This window comes from Macrotis lagotis, chromosome 8 (genome assembly GCF_037893015.1).
Source record: "Macrotis lagotis isolate mMagLag1 chromosome 8, bilby.v1.9.chrom.fasta, whole genome shotgun sequence".
In the NCBI taxonomy this organism is placed as follows: domain Eukaryota; kingdom Metazoa; phylum Chordata; class Mammalia; order Peramelemorphia; family Peramelidae; genus Macrotis; species Macrotis lagotis.
This window is the reverse complement of record NC_133665.1, coordinates 17,816,546-17,836,773: the sequence shown is the minus strand read 5'-3', so window position 1 is coordinate 17,836,773 and position 20,228 is coordinate 17,816,546. Positions and strand designations below refer to the sequence as shown.

At 33.5% G+C, this 20,228-nt stretch overlaps 1 protein-coding gene across 6 annotated transcripts in view; it reads left to right on the top strand.

Moving 5' to 3' along the window:
• SNX29 (sorting nexin 29) overlaps nt 1-20,228 on the top strand; it is a 718,720-nt gene that overhangs the window by 542,423 nt on the left and 156,069 nt on the right. The gene's annotated exons all lie outside the window — the stretch shown is intronic.

Sequence of the window (20,228 nt, the reverse complement as noted above, 5' to 3'; positions counted from 1 at the left end):
TTATGAGAAAGTTATAATTTCTGTTGGTAGAGAATGTTTCTCACTGAAAATTCCCTTTATTAATGAAGCAGGATATCCAGTTCTTTTTTTAATAAAATAACTGTTATACTTTTTATTTATTCATTAATTTTATTAATTTTAATTTTATTATTATATTTTAATAGTATAAACATTATATTTTATATAATATTATATTTTGTGTTGTATAACATATTCATATAGAATATTGCTTTAATTATAATCAATAATTTATTATAATTGATATTATAATATGATATGTTGTATTATAAAATATTCTGTTTTATTTTTATTTATTTGTTCATTTATTACTTATAAAGTAACTATTATTATAATTTTTAAAAAATAAACTTTTTTAAAAAATTGCATTAAAAAAAATCCTGCAGGAATTCCCATTTAGGGCGGCTAGGTTGTACAGTGGATAGAGCACTGGCCCTGGAGTCAGGAGTACCTGAGTTCAGATCTGGCCTCAGACACTTAATAATTACCTAGCTGTGTATCCTTGGACAAACCACTTAATCCCATTGCCTTGCAAAAAATTTAAAAAAAATTTTAAAAATTTAAAAAAGAATTCCCATTTAGTTCATGGTGTTCCTCAATTTTAAATCATTTTGCTAACAGAAATTGTTCTCACATATAGGTAATTTATGGCAATTCAGATCAAGTCAAGTCAAATCAACAAGAATTTTATTGCTTAATATGTGCTAAGCACTAGGAATGCAAATTGTTTTCTTAGTAACCTCTTTTGAACTTGACCTGAATTTTAGCATTCTAAGAAATCTATTATAAAACCTGCTTAGTAACATCCAGTGATGGTATTTCAGTGATTATAGTATTGATCCTAGATTCAGGAAGAATATTCTAACCCAGGACTATGAGTTAGTTACTTAATTTTTCAGTGCTCCAGGCAACTAGATAGATTAGTTATTCTGTAGTGGTAGAGGCCCTTTCTTCACTGAGAGTTCCCTACATTGATTAAAAATCAAAAGTTCTGGCCCCAAAAACACCCTATAATTTTATAGATTGTGTTTACTGAGATGAATCATCAGACCCATAGGTTAGAAGGAATTTTAGCAAATATAATAAGAAGCAAATATGATCTATAGTTTTGTGAATCCAGTTAAGGAAACATATTATGTGTTACTGATTATATAGATTCCTAGGTGAGTATCTATCTTGCTTCATGGAGGTTAACTAACTGTGGTCATGTCTACATACATAAAAGAAAAGATACATCTGTGTTAATCCTTAAGTTTAAAAAAGGAAGTAACTGCTCTTTTCCCCCCTCTGGATCCATTTTATAAATATTTGAGCTTTGTCCTAAAAGGTGACAATGCATCTTGACTCTTAACTCTTAGGAGTTGTGCTTAGTGGTATTTGAAGGTTATAACTTTCATTCCTGATTAGATCTCTTGTTCCTCCTTTTTAGTGATCACTGTGGGGCAAGAGTTTAGGAGGAGAGTCTTATATTGTCATTCAGGCATATGACAGTTGCTAGTTTATTAAGAAATATTAGGATGAGCAACTTCTTTCTTGCCCAAGCTGTCACCTCAACCTTTTAATTCACCTGTCCAATAGTAATTGTACTTTGATTCTCTCTTTTCTTTCCCTTTTGAGTGTCTCAATTGCTTCCCCTAAATCTTCTTTGGCTACTACATAGGACAGATATGAGAACTTCTTATGATTTACATTATTTTTAAAGACAGATTAAGTACATGAAATTCTTAATATACTAAGGAAGCTAATAGGTTCATTGGTAAGACTGTATAATTCAGTACTCCCAAATGGTTCTAATAGCCTAGTGAATATTGGCCAGTAACTGTTCTGATACCAATAAGGGCTAATATTCCAAAGATTTTTGATTAATAATTGACAATGAAAAATCAGTGGGTCTAATAAACACATCTTTTCTTATGATGAATTTACTTCAAAAATAACCTATCAGTCCACTTTAGTCATGAAGAAGTGTCCAAGGATCCAATAATGTATTTAAGTGAATAATAAATCTTGTGTTACATAACCCCCTAGAACTTTTAATTTTATATATATATGTATATACATATATATATATATATATATAGTAGATAACTGTGTCTCTGCTCTTAATTATCTAGATACCTATTGTGAAGGCATTTCCTTTTATCAGTGATCATTGATGATGATAATCATCTGAGTATTCAAGAATTAAAACATCCTCTTAAATAATGAACAGTTTGTTCATGCATTTGCTTTTTAAACTAAAGAATATTTAGTTTAACAAACATGGTCAGAATTTTTCATATGTATAGAATTTTTCTTTTTCAATCAGTTTATGCTGCCTTCATATTTTGAACAGGTATTTAATTGGTTATGCATGAGATATGAGAAAAGAATGCTAATTCTTAGTGAATGATAAACATAGTTATATACCAACACATTTCACTAGGGATATCTTTCACCTTTATTTCCCATCAAGCCCGATTCACATTAGAACTTGATTTTCTTTCATATCTGCTACAATCTGAAGAAGGTCAAGCATAGCAGAATTTGATACCTCTCTCCCAGAGGCATAAGAGACAACATAGTATACTGTGGAAAAACACTAATCAAGAGTTAACTTGAGTTCTAATCAATGTTTTTCGATTTCAACTTAATTCAGTTTATAGTTCCCCCGAGGTTTTCTTTCCTTGTATCTAGTCTGTGTCTAGTTTATCATCAGTTCCTAAAGGCAGACATTGCTGCTAGCTATTAAGCCTAAAATCTTCCAACCTTTAGAAGTTAAGAGAAATTCAGAAGTTCAAACAATTGTTTCCTCATCTGTAAAATAAAAGAAGTGAATTAGATTACTTCTAAGATTTCTTCCTGATCTAAAATTTCATGTCTGTATCTATACTATATGGACATTAATGATATTTATTAATTTTGATTATTGCAAATAGTTGAAGAGAAAGCCTCATGTTTAAACCTTATAGAAAAAACCTGAGATTTTTTAAAATAGAATTGATTGATAATTTTTTTTTTTGCATCACTTGGCTTATGCCTCTCTGTCCCTCCCCTTTTCTCCACTGGAGAACCATCTGAAGAATTTTCTTTTAAAGGAAAAGGTGTAAGAAGTAGAAGAAAAAAATCAGAAAATCACCATTGTTTCAAAAAAAAAATCTGACATCATTTTCAGTATTCCATACTTGTAGACCTCTCTCTCCACCTCTACAGAGGAATGTTGGGAGATATTTTCTCATATCTCTTCTTTGGGATAAAATTATTCTTTTTAATTTTGCGACATGCACCCTTTTTATTGTTCTGTGGTAGTTCTTTTCTTTTACATTGTTATAGTTATTGTTTATTTTGTTTTTTGACTGCATATTTCACTTTATATCAGTTCATGTAAATCTTTCCAGGTTATTTAACTGTCTTTAACATGTTCATTATTTCATATAGCACTCATATTCCAGAATTTGTTGGAGCAAAGTTTGTTCGACCATTCTCTAGGCATCTATTTTTTCTAATTCTTTGCTACCACGAAAAGTGCTACTATGAATATTTTGGTGAATATAAAGTCTTCCCTTTTTTTATGACCTCCATGAGGGATATCCCTGTCAGAAGGATCTCTGGATCAGAGTATGGACAAAAACTAATTTATTTGCATATTCCCATATTGCTTTTCAGAAAATGTACTAATGTACAGCTTCAACAATTTGTTAGTCTTTCTACACCCTCTCCAACATTGGCTATTCTCATCTTTTGTCATCTTTTGTCAGCTTGCTAAATGTAAAGTGAAACCTTAATTGGATTTCTTTTCTATATATAATTTAGAACATTCTTAAATATTGCTTTGATGGAATGAGTAAGTTCATCAAGGTTGATCATCACCCCATGTTGCTATTAGGGTGTGCAGTGTTCTTCTTGTTCCTCTGATCTCACTCAACATCAATTTATGCATGTCTTTCCAGGCTTCTTTGAAATCCCATCTCTCATGATTTCTAATAGAACAATAGTGTTCTATAATGTACATATACCGCAATTTGTTCAGCCATTCCCCAATTGATGTACATCCCCTCTATTTCCAATTCTTTGCTACTACAGACAGAGATGCTATAAATATTTTTGTACAAGTGATGTTTTTTACCCTTTTTCATGATCTCTTCAGGCTATAGACCCAGTAGAGGTATTGCTGGATCAAAGGCTGTGCACATTTTTATTGCCCTTTTCTCCCTAGGTTTTAATGTTGTCCTTTGTGTTGCTCTAGAAATTTGATGATGACCCATGTTTTTTCACTTGTTCAAAATATTGGTTCATTCCAAGTTTCTGTGAAGTACTTGATTACTTAACTAGATGAAATTCAAGCTATTGACAGACTTATGGAAAATTGCAGGGTTTTGAGCAATGTGCCATTGTTTGTCTTTCCTTGCAAATTTAGAAAAACTGCTAGGGAAGGTGTACCTAATTTTGCCTTGAAATCTAAGAGTTACTAGTGCAAAAAGTCACAGAATTTGGGGTGACGAGGTGGCGTAGTGGATAAAGCACTGGCCTTGGAGTCAGGAGTACCTGGGTTCAAATCTGGTCTCAGACACTTAATAATTACCTAGCTATGTGGCCTTGGGCAAGCCACTTAACCCCATTTGCCTTGCAAAAAAAAACTAAAAAGAAAAGTTACAAAATTTTACATATTCCTATGGAGAGTGGCCAAACTCAAGGGTAATCCTGCCAGAAACAACATTATGTAGAACAGGCTATTTTGTAATGGAGGCATAGGGGAGCTCAAATGCCATTAAGAGTTGGTCGACGATCTGTCAGAAAGGAAGTAGGAAAATATTGTTCCATTTTGTTTATAAATAAGAAATTTAGCTTGTGTTTCATCTTTTAGAGACTCAGGAATTTAGAGGCAATCTTGCCAGTCACATTATTTGAGATATAAAGGAATTTGCCCTACCTCAAAAAGTCATTGTCTCGTCAAGGAAAAAAAAGTGAAGACAAAATAATAACCTTTCTCTAGAATATTTTTCTAGTTCTTAGTTTAATCAAATGATCTGATGTATATTGGAAATGTTAAAGTTAGAAATTAATTATCTCTGTATTCATCTAAATATAATTTCTTGGTGTTGAGATTTAGATATCTGATCTTTCATTTGTTTACTAAAACCTGACACTTTTTTTTAAACTTCTTGCCATCATATCATCTTTGCCATTGGATCAAGGTGAAGCTGTTGTATTTTATAATCTAAATTTTCTTATCTGGCAATTCTGGTGATTCATTAAGAATTTAGTTGCCATTTTATTACCAAAATATCACATAATATTTATAATGTAGAATTTCATGAAATTTTAAAATAGTTTTTCAAACTATTTTTCAAACTATTTTCAAAACTACCTTTCTTTAAAGATGAGCAAACTGAAGAACATGGAATTGAAGAGACTCAGACAAGTTTACAGCATAAGTAAATAGAGATCAGAACCTAAGTCCTCTGACTTGCTGGTTGGTTTCCCTTTACAGGTCTGTCCCCATTCTCTCTAATATATCATTCATTATGAAAAATATAGTTACAGATTCCATTTCCTTGTTTGTCAAGTTAATTGTTTAGCTAGTAAGTCTAAAAGACTTTTTTTTCATAGTTTTGGGCTACATTGAATTATGCCAAACAAGAGATTTTTCTCATGTCTTTCTTTTTATCTTAAATATGAAGTTAAATAATTTTCATAAAACTGAACTGATGTATTATAATATTTAAAACTTTTTATAGTATTACCTCATGTCCTTATGGTAAGTAAGTAAGCCATAGTAAGTATGACTTATGTTCAATTAAGGATATATAGTTTTGTCCATCAGCCAATAAGTATTTAGTAAGTTCTGACTATATTCCAGACTGTGTTAAGAGCTGAGGGTCACAAAGAAAGGTAACTATCAGTCTCTGACCTCAGGACACTTGTGTTCTATTAGGAGATAACACATAAATAATTATGTACATGCAAGATATGTACAGAATAAATAAGAAATAATCAACAAAAAGAAGATACTAAAATCAAGAATTATGGGGAAAGACTTCTTATAGAATGCAGAATTTTAATTGGACCTTGAAGGAAACTAGGAGATACAGATGAGGAAGACCATTCCATACATAGGTTATTGTTATGCTCAGAGTCAAAAGATGAAGAATAGGAAGAAGGCCAGTGTGTCAATGGATCAAAGAGCATATTGGGGAAAGTGTAAGGCTGGAAAGGTGAAGGAGAGATTATGAAGACTGGAGGCCAAACAGAGGATCTCTATTTGATCCTGAGGATAATATGGAGCCAATAGAGTAAAGTAAGTGACATGGTTGAACTTATACTTTAAAAAAATAACTTTGTTAGTTGAATAGAGGATGGACTTGAACGGGGAGAGACCTGTAAAGGGAAACCAACCAGCAAGTTGTTTCAGTAGTCCAGGTGTAAGATGTTGAGGCCTACATCAAGATGGTGGCAGTATCAGGAGAAAATGGGGCGTATTTGAGAGATATTACAAAAGTGAGATTGACAGGTTTTGGCAACAGATTAGTTATGGGATGTGAGAGATAGTAAGGAGTCAATGATAACACTTAATATTTTATGATTATTATTAAATATTAAGTGTTAGATAAGTAGAATGAAGTATGCATAAGTAATCTTTTCTGAACATTTATTGAAGGTTTATATTTGTGGATTGTTTACAATAAGAAAATTGTGTTGGGGGTGGGAGGAGAATGAAAGCCTCATAGCTGAGTACATGTTCTGAATTAAATGGAGTATTTTTCAAGCTTTTGGTTTATTTAAACTATAGTAAATATTATAATGGGTACTAATAATGAAATTAGGTAAGATAATGGAGAAAATGGCAGATAACAATAGACTTAAATTGTATAATAATGTAATATAAACTTAGAGATCTAATCAATCAAAAATACATTTGCTGGACCAAGAAAATGGAGATTCACTGAAAGTAGCCTTATGTTTGAAGAGACTGCTATTTTTAGACTGCATTCCTATATAGTGCAATAAATTATTGGGAAATTTACTTAGGAAAAATTAGTTTATAATCTATCTGAATTTTATCCTCCCCGAGTTATTGAAAAACTTAAGATTAAAAAATTTTATAATTTATCCTCTCATCATACCTAAGAGAAGTTGTAAATATAGAGTGAGAATTGTTTTGGTTTTTTACCCAATTTGAGTTGCCTTCTTTTACAGTCTTTCCTATTATTCCAGTTTTACCGAGTTCCCTATGGCCTTTGCTCCCAGTAGACAAATAAGAGCAATATTGAAATGGAGAAAATCCTGGATTGTTAGAGAATGAAAGAAACCTAGAGATATTGTCTTTCCCTTCATTTATAGATCAGCAGACTTGACTCAATCTATCAAAGGTCACATCAGAAAATATTTTCTAACCTTTCCACTATACCAGAAGTACATGGTTCGTACTTGCAGGAGAGTGGTTTCCAAAAGCCACTTTTCTTTCTCTCAATAAAGCTTAAAGATGATGAAAACAGAACAGATCCACTTATGGGTGATTGGTATGTTGTGCAGATGCTGCCCTAGTTTATACTTTTATTAGTGAGCTTTTGTAGTACTGCACTGATGGGCTAAGGCAAAGAAGGCTGGTGTGAGCCAGAAATCTGCTTGAAGCAAACAACCAATGCCAGCCCACAGTCTACTTTGAACATATTGATTTTCATCAGTTTGGCATTACTGGGTGCACATGTTGAAATTTGGCAGTAAGTCTGCTGATAGGAACTGTAATTAGATGTGAAAATTATAATAATCCTTTCATCTCAACTAAAAGCATTCAGAAAGGCCCAGGATATTAATATTCTGCATCAATAATTAATAAAAAAAATTTCTAAGATTTTACTTAGTGTTTTATACCTGTGTCTGCTGGGTCTGAAATGGAGAGAATTCTGACTCTGTTTCTGACAGAAGATTTTCCTGGGTATACTATTAAAGTGCAGTTATTCCTTTGGGAACTCAAGAATAATTTTTTTTTTCTCTTAAGGAGAGGAAGAATTTTAGTTTCATGCAAAAAAGTTTCACTTCTAGTCAGTTGCTGTCTTTGCTCTGTGAGGACTTTTGGAATTTAATGGACTTTTTTTTTTATCTATGATGTCTATGATCTTCCTTTAGAGAAAGAAAACAATTTCCATTTAACTCCCAGTCCTGGGATATCACCAATTGATTATGGATATAGGAAGACAGAACCAAGAGGGCATTAATTTGTCCTATTATGGCATCTCAAGTTACTAGGACTAGCAATTTTCAGATTGACTACTTGGATAAACCATGTTAGAGGTATTCACCTGCTTTATTTGGTGTCTTCCAATTATTAACACAGCTGTGCTAAGGAATGTTACAGGGTCCTATGGACTTGACTTTTTGACTTGCATAATTTTCCAGAAACAATGGATTCGGAGTATACAGGAGGCCGTAAATGTGTTAAGGATGAACTCCCCCTCCCCAAGTTGGTAAAATAGGTTTTTTTATACCTGAAATTAGACTTCCTTTGTGTTATTGGGAATCAAAACGGGTGCCGGTCAGTTTGTGAAACTGCCCTTGTGCAACTGGGACCTTCATAGATAAGCAGACCATTCTATCTTCATGATCTCACAGTTTCCAAGGGAAAAATGATGCCACCTTTGCCATTGCCTTACTCTTCCCTTTGAGAGGGATTTTTTCCTTTCCTCACCTTTACTGCACCTTTCCCCCCCATGTCAATTCCCCTTTAGGTAGTGATTTCTGATATTTTATCCTTCCTTTATACTGCTGTTATAAAAATGCAAGCTTCTGTATGGATTGTGAACTCTTTAGGTTCTACATGCATGTTCATTTTTCTTTTAATAAATCTGGTTTTCATGTAAGTTTTGTGAAATTGTGATTACCTGTTGCCAGCTTATCAGGGTAGGAAGGCAATAGCTATGACCAATAACTCTAAGGAATGTACCAGCATTTCTCCAATGTGAAGACTACCTGTAGCTGGTACACAAAAGCAACATTCTTCAATTTTGAAGTTTGGATAACTCTCATTGACCTGGGTAAGATTATATGATTTATAGTTGGAAAAGGATCTAAGAGAGTTTATATACGAAATCAAACTTCCAAGTGATTAACTGACTTTTCCAAGGTCACACAATAGCAGAGTTGGATTCAAATTCAGTCATGGCAGAAATGCATTTCTGAACACAGTTTCTTATATTCAAGTTCAACCTGGGTAAATGATGAACACTCAATGGCTTTTGATCCAAGTGTTTTTTATCCAGTTAGGAAAATTGATCAGTTTCTCATTTATCTAAAGAGAGTTCTTAAGCATCTACTATGTTGGGATGGGCAGCTAGTACAGCTACTAATAAATATCTTGGAAAAAGCCAGAGTAATATTAGAGATGATTTTTTCATAAAAGTTGTAATGGGTAAAACAAAATGGTTACACTTAATCTCACTAAGAAGTTGCAAGCAATTCAGATCTGCAAAGAAAATTGAAGTAGATCTGTTTCAAAATAAATGTTACTTTTGGCATTTTTTTTTCTACCTATGTGATATCTTTTTCATATCCCCCTTTCTCTTATATCATATTGATAGTACTCTGTTGATATTAGGTTTTTTTTTAGGTTTTTGCAAGGCAAATGGGGTTAAGTGGCTTGCCCCAGGCCACACAGCTAGGTTATTATTAAGTGTCTGAGACCAGATTTGAACCCAGGTACTCCTGACTCCAAGGACTGTACTTTATCCACTACCCCACCTAGCCGCCCAGATATTAGTCTTTATCACTTCACTCCTCAACTGTTACAATAGCATTTTAATTGATTCCCCCTCTCCACTCTAGTCCATTTTCCACTCAGCTATCAAATCAATGTTCCTTAAGCATAGGTATGTCCATTTCACACCTTCGCATCCCTACTCTATCAGTTCTGATGGGTCTAATACATTGAGCATCAAACATAAAGTTCTTTCTTTGCCTTTTAAAGTCCTACTTAACTTGACCCCTTTCTACCTTTCCAGTTTTCTTATACTTATCTCCCACCCTGTGAACTCTGCTAACCAGTGACCTTGGCATCCTTTCTGTTCCTTGCCCAAGATATTCCATTTCCTGACCTGAGAATTTTTGCTGTCCCATATATCTGAAATACTATTCCCTCCTTATCTTCCTTCTCTGACTTTCTTGTCTTTCCTCAAGTCTAGCTAAAGTCCCACCCTCTGCAAATGCCTTTCCCCCCAAACCACCCCCTAACCCCAACTATCCCTAGTTTAGTTTGAATATGTCATGTTTGTACATAGCTTATAAGTTTTCTCTTCCATTAGACTGTGAACTCCTTGACATCAGTCAAATGGTTTTGCCTTTGTATATCTAGCATTTAACATGTTACCTGGGGACAAAGCCAAATCTTAAATGCTGATGATTGACTGATTATACTTTAAACAAATGTTTTTCACTAGGTTGGAAGGGAATCTCCAAAACTGGGTGTTGTACTAGTGATAACATCACAATAATGAATAAATGAATGAATTACACAATCATTTGCAAAACAAATAAAAAAGACAACCCAAAACACCCTTTCTCTTTGCCTTCTTTGCTCATATTCCCAGGGTATAGATCAATGATGGAGAAATATAGAAGATCATTTAGAATTTACCAACTATAAATCCACAATATTTTGTTTCAATATGACTTTCTGTAGACACATCATTTCCTTCATATTTGCCTCTCACTGATTTCCTCTCATGATCTTCATGATGGGTCTTCCAAGTGGCCTTATTTCCATTTAAGTTCCTTGTGTACTTCCTTTAAAACCCCTCCTCACTTTCACTTTATTTACTTATTACTGAAAATCTTAAGATTATTTGGCTTAATCTCTATTCACTCCTATGTGTATATTAATTTATTCAATCCACAAAGATATATTGTTTGCTATGTACATATGCAAATAAATGATTTTTGCTTTTTTTAATTTTTTTAAATTTTTCATCTATATGCACATGTATATTTTTAAATTACAAAATCTCCTTCTACCTCCCTGCCCCCCACCCCCAGTGGCAAATGGTCAGGTTAGCATTGTACATACATATTTTTGATAAGCATGTTCACAGATTAGTCATTTTCAGTATGAGGAATTAGGATTAAAGAAAAGAGATAATTTTTGTAAAGTGTTCATCAGATTCTGAAGGGCTTTTTGTTTTGTTTTGTTTCCTTTTGTTTTGCTTCCTCTGGATTGTGATAACATTGTCCCAGGCCAATCTAAAATGGTTTTCCTAAGTCTTTGTACTGTGAAAGGAGCTGCTTCCATCAAGGTTGATCATCTCACAATTTTGTCTTAATGTGCACATTGTTCTCTTGTTCTGCTCCCTTCACTCATCATCAGATCCTGTGAGTCATTCCATGTATCTCTAGAATCTGACCATTTATGGTTTCTTATAGAACAATATTATTCCATAGTATTTATATACCATAATTTGTTTAGCCATTCTCCAATTGAAGGGCATCCTCTCAATTTCCAATTCTTTGCCACTACAAAAATAGATGCTATGAACAGGTATTTGCTTTCAAGGGCCTTAAAATCTGGCATGGCTAATTAGACACATAAATACATAAATATGATAGAAATTAAGTGTATAAAATTAGTACAGAATGAGATCAGATGGGGAGGAATCATTTGAGGTTGTGGAAGATCAGGAAAGGCTTTTGGAAAGAAGAAGCATTATAACTGGTTCTTGAAAAATGAATAGGATTTCAAAAACTAAATTTGGGGGGATGAAAGGATTCCAGTGTGAACGAAGCTAAAGAATTGGGAACATATTCAGGGATTCATTCATATCTCTTACACATATTTTCTCATCCTTACCTCTTGACTCAGAGGAAGAAATTCTTTGTTTTCTTGAAATCAAACCACTTTCAGATGTTCTTTAGATTTTACCATCTTCTGATGAAGGTCCTAAAGTAAGATCCTTCGGACCTTCATCAGAAGATTACTGCCAAGAAGATCTGAAATGAGTTATGTCTTCATAGAATGGACCTTAAGGTGGGGGAAGAGCAGGCTTGTAAGGAACAGTGGGGAGCCAAAAATATGCTGACTTCCCATGTGGGAACAGAGTTCTAGGGGAAGGAATGCATGAAGACCTGTCTCCTGGGAATGGGGGGAACATGGGGTGGATGACCAGGTATCTATGAAAGCTAAAAGATAATCTGTTTATTTCTTAATAATTGCTTATTTTTTCTTCTTTCTATTCATTCTCAACACACTTTCCTACCCTCTTGACAATAATTGATAACTTATGTCATTGATTCTTCAATCTAAATTGCTAGCACTGACCTATCTTTAACCTAGGATCTAATCCCATTTTTCCAAACTGTCTACAGGACTTTGCTTCTTGGAAATTTACACTTCCTCATAGTCAAAACTGACTTCAAAACTAAGCTTTTTCAAGGTTTTCATTTGTAAAAATGGGAATAATAATATCTTTATCCCATCTCTTCTTCATAGAATTATGAAGGAAAAAATTGTAGATTATCCAGTTTAAAGGGCTTCTTTGTAGTTTATTGCCACAATCATTTAGATGAACATCAATTGCTACAGTTATAGGTTTGCAATAAATTCTTATTGACAGTGGTGATACAAATAAGAATATGGCATTCTCTCTCCCTATTGTTAGTATTTGGATTGAATAAAAGTAAAAAAAATGTAGAATGATCTAGTCCCGATCATTAATAGATCTGATAAGAATTAATAGATGCTGGGCAGCTAGATGGCGCAGTAGAGGGCAGCTAGGTGGCACAGTGGATAGGGCACCAGCCCTGGAATCAGGAGTACCTGAGTTCAAAGAATTAATAGATGCTCCACTGCAAGTCAGATATTTGTAGTGCTAGAAGTTTTATTTTATCAAATATCTTTTTTTAGGTTTTTTTTTTTTTTGCAAGGCAAATGGGGTTAAGTGGCTTGCCCAAGGCCACACAGCTAGGTAATTATTAAGTGTCTGGGACCGGATTTGAACCCAGTTACTCCTGACTCCAGGGCCGGTGCTTTATCTACTACACCACCTAGCCATACTATCAAACATCTTTTAAAGAAACACTCCTTTAACTAGGATTTAGGAATCTTTTTTTAAAAGTATACATGTTATAGAATCAGGGGACCTTAGAATGCGTCTATTCTGATTTCCTCATTTTGCAGATGAAGAAACAGATTATAAGGTAGGTAAAATGATTTACTCAAGGTCTAAGAGAATTAGTTACCAACTTGAATTTGAACTCAAGTCTGCATTGCTCTCTGCATTATACCACATTGCTTTAAAAACAAGCAAATAAAGCAAATAGACAGCAACAATAATGAAATTAGTTTCACTTACATCTCAAAGTACTACTATAATGGGACATTTTTCCAGGGACATAAAAGAAATTTTCATCTTCTCTACTTGGCATAGATATTAAATTGCCTGGGAACTGGATCATGTTCCTCAACATGGACACAGAATAACTAACATTATGCATTTATTGCTCAGATGCATCTGTCATACGGATAAGACTTAGAGGGCCATAAAGCTTTGCAGTATATGAACTGTGAGGAGTAAGATTACCATTGCTTTTAATGAGAGCATATATTCTCTAGCACTTGATTCATCATTTTTAGGGACCATTACCCCAGTGGAACTTTCTGTTCTTTTAATTTCTCAATGGTCCTGATTTCCTGTGAAAATCAAAATCTTTGTGACAAGCTTAGAAAATTTAGGTATTAAGTATATGCTTCTCCATTAACCCAGTAAGCACTAAAAGTCCAAAGTAGGGGACTAAGCCATTAGTCTACAATCTATTGAAATTCCAGTGTTTTGTATCTAAATGTTCTTTTCACTAAGTGAACTTTAGATACTTTTTGTTGACTGGGATTTTGTTTTGGCAGATGGACTAAGAGGGATCAGCAGCTTCAGCCAGCGCTGCTGCACTATTGTATTATGTTGATAATTAATGCTCAGAATGATGGCTCACTGTAAAATCCTAAAGTCATTTGCAAATCTTTTTTTAAGACTAAATGATAGTTTTTGGATTTAATTAATTTACTGCATTTTGATATTTGAATATTACAATCCAGATGTGGTTTCTATTGTAACCCTCTCATCCAGAATATTGATTAGCCTGAACATGCCATTCATGTTGAAGGTATAGAATAGAAAAGTTACTAAAGTTGCTTTCTGTTAGGTGTAACATACTAAGATCTCCTATTCTGAAATGGAAAGTTCATTAAAATTTTAGAGTTTTTTTTGTTAAGCCCAGACAAAGATTTTTTCTGAGACTTTAAATTATTACTGGTGAACTTTAGCATCCTTGTTTTAGATTTTGATTCAGTGAACTCAATGACTGAATGAAAAGAAGGACCTAAGAGCTGTATTATTACTCTGTTTTCAGCTTTATTGATGAATTTTTCTTCGTCTTTGGAAACTCAAAATAATGATTTCTTTTGTATTCTTAGTAAGATATCATGGGCTGGGAGGAAAGGATGATAAATGTGAACGTTTATAACATTACACTGGAGAACTACAAAGACAAGAATAAAAAAAACCCATACCACACCTTTGATAGAAGACTTCTGAGATCGAGTGAGTGGGTTTGATAGCAACTGAGCTTGAATAAGGATTTCATTTTTTATTTTTTAAGAATATTGACAGATCAAACAAAGAACTGTGACAGTCACTCACCTTGGGGGTCACCTGTGCCATGCACTGTAGAACCAAATAAATCTTTGTAAATTTGAGAGCATCTAGGTCAAGGAGGTGGAGAAATCATCAAGGGCCAAACTGTTTTTGTGTAAGAGTAACCAATGAAATCATTCTTTCATTTGGCCTCTCTGAATTTGCTTTATCCCCATTTTTCTTAACTACTTTACTTGTATAGTAGTTCTCCAGTTCCTTTTTTTGTTTATTACCTTAGAATTATTTGCCTGTGCTTTACACATACCAAATGAAGTCTGTTAATGGTACTAAAGGAGGTTTTGTTCTATCTACTTACACAACATAATTATTTATATTTGCATAATATTTTGTAGAGCTTTACTTGAAACAATCCAGTAAACAATCCAAACACTGAAACTATCCAGTGGAATATTGAGTGTAGGTATTCCCATCTAATAAATAAAAAAACTTAAGACTTTCCAAACCGAGTATTCTTCCCAGTACACTATGCTTTTTCCCAACTGTGACTGAACTTTCTCATGTCATTTCCAGACTGGAGAAAAGTCTAGAGAAATGAGCTAGGTTTGGATGGATTTGAATCATGCCTGTTCTTAGATTAATCTAAATACATATAGGCATACTATAAGAAGGAGAAGCACGATGGCAATATAATTGCACAACATCTTTGAACTAAGAAGGGATATTAGAGGACACATTTCCTATCAGATTGTTTTTCTCTATACTAGTATTTCTTCCTTTTACTTTTCCTAAGATCTAAAACATAGAGAAAGGGTGCAACCAATAAGGATATAAGTAGTAGCAAGTGGTAGAGTGTCTATGAGTCTTGTATGAAAGTCTAAAAACAACAACAAAAAAGACACTTTTCAAAGAGTAGTCAGTACTGGTCTTCAACTGTCTTTTGCCCTTACCTTCATTGAGACACAAACAGAAGAACATCATGTGTGATTTAGGAGTAAAAATGAGGGCTAAGAAATTTCCATTTGTAAATCTGTTTTAGAGAAAAGTTCTTAATTTATAAATTATGTAGTGATCCTTTCAACTTTTTGCCCCATAGGTATTGAACAATGAACAACTTTGAAAAGTGGTATTAAAAAAATAGACAAGTGGTCAAGTCTTCACTAAGACACCCAGAGATCCTTTGGGTTAGATCTCTTGCTTTGGATAACATTGTATACTTTGTAATAGGTATTCAGCTTTTTAAAAGTAAGTACATTCTTGGGGAACGGAGACCAAGGGAGCTGAGCTAGCCAAGTAAATATGGTATTTTTGCTTAATCTCCATTTCCCCCCATTCATTTATTTTTTTTTCCTAGGCTCTCTGTTTTTTTCCTTCCTAGAATAGAAAATCCCAGTGGAAAACACCAATTGGGAAATGGCTGGCATTTTTCAAATAGAAAATGGGATACAACCAATAAAAAATGTTCAGTTTCAGGGGCATTTCCCTTAGTAATGTCATTTATGTCTTCACAGATCTGGAGAACTGTAAATCATGCTTTCACTGTGCTTTAGGGATTACTGCCAATGACTCAAATATATTGATTTAGTAAATAATTGAATTTAACTATTTTCCTTTTTTGATAGGATAGTCTTCTCTGCAGTGTTACAGATGATAGGCAGGTAGTCAATAACTGGCATACAAGATGGTAAATAATGGATGTATCTTCCCTGTATTTTAATGGCTTAGAGACAAAGCAGTAAATCATTTTCTTGGTCTGAGCAGCATCCCTTTAAGAAAAATGGACAGATAAGACTTGGCTAGTTTACCATGTTCATGATTTTATGTGACATCACTACAATTCTTCACTATGGAAGAAGAGGGATTTTGCATCAAGCAGTCTATTTGTGTTTGATTTTCTTTGCATGAAATTGTTTGAATTCAACCTATTAATTTTTTCATTCAGTAGAAGTACCTGTCATGGTTTAGACCAGACTTGTTCTGTGTGAAGAAGAAACTTCTCTCTGAACCTTATCTGGTGTCTCTGGGTCTTTTGTCCTTGCTCTATTGGCAGTACCTTTTCTGCCATCAGCATCTGACTAGGTCCTTGTCTGTATGGCAAGTGGTAGATAAATAATTAATGGTTTAGAAAGAACTCACTGGAAATGATATAGTGCCTGTTTATTTTTAGGCAGAGAATTACATATCTCTAGGTACAGTACAGGTGTGAGAGAAGTATCTTTGTCTAAATTAAGGTGCTGTGTTGTCATTGGGATACTGCTTCTCAGAGAAGAGTATTTTTAGATGAGTATATGCATTAGAAGATTTTCATTGTATTAATGGGGCACACAGTAACAAACAGGAGCTATTTGTTACCTGGATGTTAAATACCCAAGAAGGGAAAGATATGGAGGCCACTTGGAATCTACCCTTTATATTGAAACAACATTACTTCCTCCCTTGGGCACCCCCCATCCAAATTTTTTGAAAACTAAACAAAAAACTAAGTTTATAGATACAGCTGTAGAATTATTCCCAAGTTGTAAAAAAAAGCTAATAATTTTGTAGTAGATTACTATTTTTAAAATATTTTTAACAGCAATAGAAATGGAAAATTTTCATTAAAGAGTAACTAAAATGACATGGGGAACCATGAACAGAAGTCTGAAAAAGATCCTCTAACTTGGAATTAATTGGTTAGTTGGTCACTTCACTGGCTCCGCCATTTTCTAGCTATATGATGACCTTGGATAAGTCAGTTGTCATCACTGAACCTCCAATTTCATCAATTATAAAATGAGGAGGTGGTTGGAATTTATCTAACATTCTATTCAAAAAGCTTTTAAAGTACAACATTGTGTTAGATACTAGAAGAAAGGGATTAAATAATACACAAGTCCTACCTTCATACAACTGCATTATAGTTAGGAAAAAGAAAAGTATGGATAACTGTAATATATAATATTATATTTTATTAGTGAGATATGAGATAAATTGTTGTGATGACCAAAGTTGAGATAATGACTGTGATGGTGCTCTGTAATGCACTACATATATATATATATATATATATATATATATATATATATATATATATATATATATATATATAATGTAAAGTAGCATTATTATTACTGTATCAGTGCTAATTTGTATATCTGATTGGCACAGTTTTGTATGGGTCGTTACAAAGGACAGGCCTCTTCCATTTACAGGCCTCTTCCATTTATGATCATTTGACCATCAAATACTTTTCATTTTTAAAGGTCTCATTCCTAATTATTTACTTAAATTATAACAATTTGTTATATAAAGCTATTGGGAGAAAAATTACAGTGTCTAGTAAATTGCTTTCTCTCACTTTTCATCGTGATGCCAAACTGTTGATTCAAAGGGTTCTAACATGTCTCTAGTTGGTTGGGAATTCCCCCACATATGAGCCAAACTTGCACTGAGAAAAATTGTAATTTATTTTTCTTTCCTCCTGGGTACGTCTGATGTTCTCTTTAAATCATATATTTTATAAAGAAATTAGTATTTTCTACATGATAGCAGAATTGTTCGTTCCTCCCCATTCAACACTGCTCTTGTATGTCATTTATTATGTTTGAACTTGGCAGTTTTATGATTGGTCTTTTTTGTCTTGGTCATTTGTTACTCATCTGGCCATTTATTCATCACATCTTTATTGGGTGCCAAAAATAACAGTGCTCAGGAAGGTAGATAGCTCGGTAAAACATTGTATTTGCCTTCATGGTCCTTAGGGTCTAGTAGGAGAACTAAGGCATTCAGAAAAATAAATATGCTAGGAAATAGACTATAATAAGTACATAGAAGGAGTCAGGGTGTAATCAGAGGAGACACTGTGACATAGTAGATAGGGGAATGATTGAATCCTCAGGCATTCTATAGGGAATATGTGGCCAGCAGTCTCTACAACAAAGCCAACTGGCAAGGGCTATGGAATCAAAGACATTTTTCTAGGAATCTGAGAGGTTATGCTGCTATGACTAAAGGGATAAAGATCTCAGAATAAAGATTGAATCTCCTGTGTATAGGGAATTACTGGGCATGTTAGCTCTTCTTTGTAGTTTATAGTTTTAGAAAGTTGCCTAAAACCTCATTAAAAAGAAAGCTTGAATTTAGATTATGAAGTTAACATACATATATGTGTGTGTTATGTATGTGTACATGCATATATATACATACATATGAGTATGTACATATATGTATATACACATATCAGGTTTATCCTCTAGGTCCATTCTTTTTCCCTTGTCCCATCTCCACATTTGATCAATGAATAAACAAATTAAGCAGAAAAGTAATGTTTGAAAGCATTTACAGGGTATTCAGGATAGAATGACAGGGCCCTAGGCATAGTCATTCTTCTTCATTTGGCATAACAGCAATGATACATTTCTCATTGATAATTAAACTGATCTGGTCTCATTATTGAATTTCTTTATTATTTTTCTTGTTTATATATCAGTGGCATTTTATCAAAATTGAAGGCAAGATAATCTTCATTGACTAACATGAAAATAAAAAAGAATAATAGAGCCTTTTATACAAAAATATGCCCAAGTAGTTTAGGAACCAAATATAGAGGGGACTATTTCTTTTATCATTGCTCTATACTATGATTATACCACATGCTGAAAATTTTGGCTGCTAGAAAGGGTGGAGAGGGAAATTAAGAATATTTCATTTTTTTTCTAAAACTGCCAGGAATATTTTCTTCATATCAGAACCAGTTTTCTATATTAAAGTTTTCTCAATTTCTTTCAAACATTTCATCCACTTCAGAATCTACTTCTTTATCTTTATTCACAGTGGTGTAAAGGCATCCTTAGTGATTTTTCCTTCTAATGTGGTTTGTATATTGGGTCATATATGCTAGTCCTTCCACAGTAGTACTTGCCCATTTTCAAAGGAAACCCAATATGAGCTAGAATTTTGAGGGTCCTTGTCACCAGAATTAGACCTTGAATCTCAGTTATATAGTCATCCTTTTCTGTTTTTGACCTTTGCTACTTAAGTGATTGTATAGAGAGAACAAATCTTAGGATTCTAAGAATTGGAGAATGAAATTCAGGGAACCATGTAGCACATATTTAAACAAGTAAGGCCATCTTTTTTTTCCTTTAACTTTCCAGAGGTTGTTTTTAACCAATCCAACAACTGAAATTTACCCTTACAGTTTACATCTTCAAACTGATTTTCTCTTCATAGTGTCCAAATCTGGAAACACCAGAGTTTCTAATGTTACATTTGTTTAATAAAAACAATGTTACATAAAATAGCATTTATCACCAAGGATCCCTGTGTTCCTGTTTGACTCATAACAAGGATACTATCTAACCATCTGTTTTCTACAGGTCTATTGAACTCCATACTGAACTGCATGGTATTTGTTTAGTAGACAGGAAAGTATAAACATTTCATTTCAGCAGACTATGAAATATCTTGAAAGATACATTAAGTTTAGCATAACTTTACAACAGAAAGTAAAACACAAATCCATAGACATTTCTACATAGATATAGTTATTTAAGAGGGCAAAAGTTTTCCTTTTCTTCAGCCCTTTTTCATACTGCCTTTGGTGTTACTGGAATTGAGGGATAT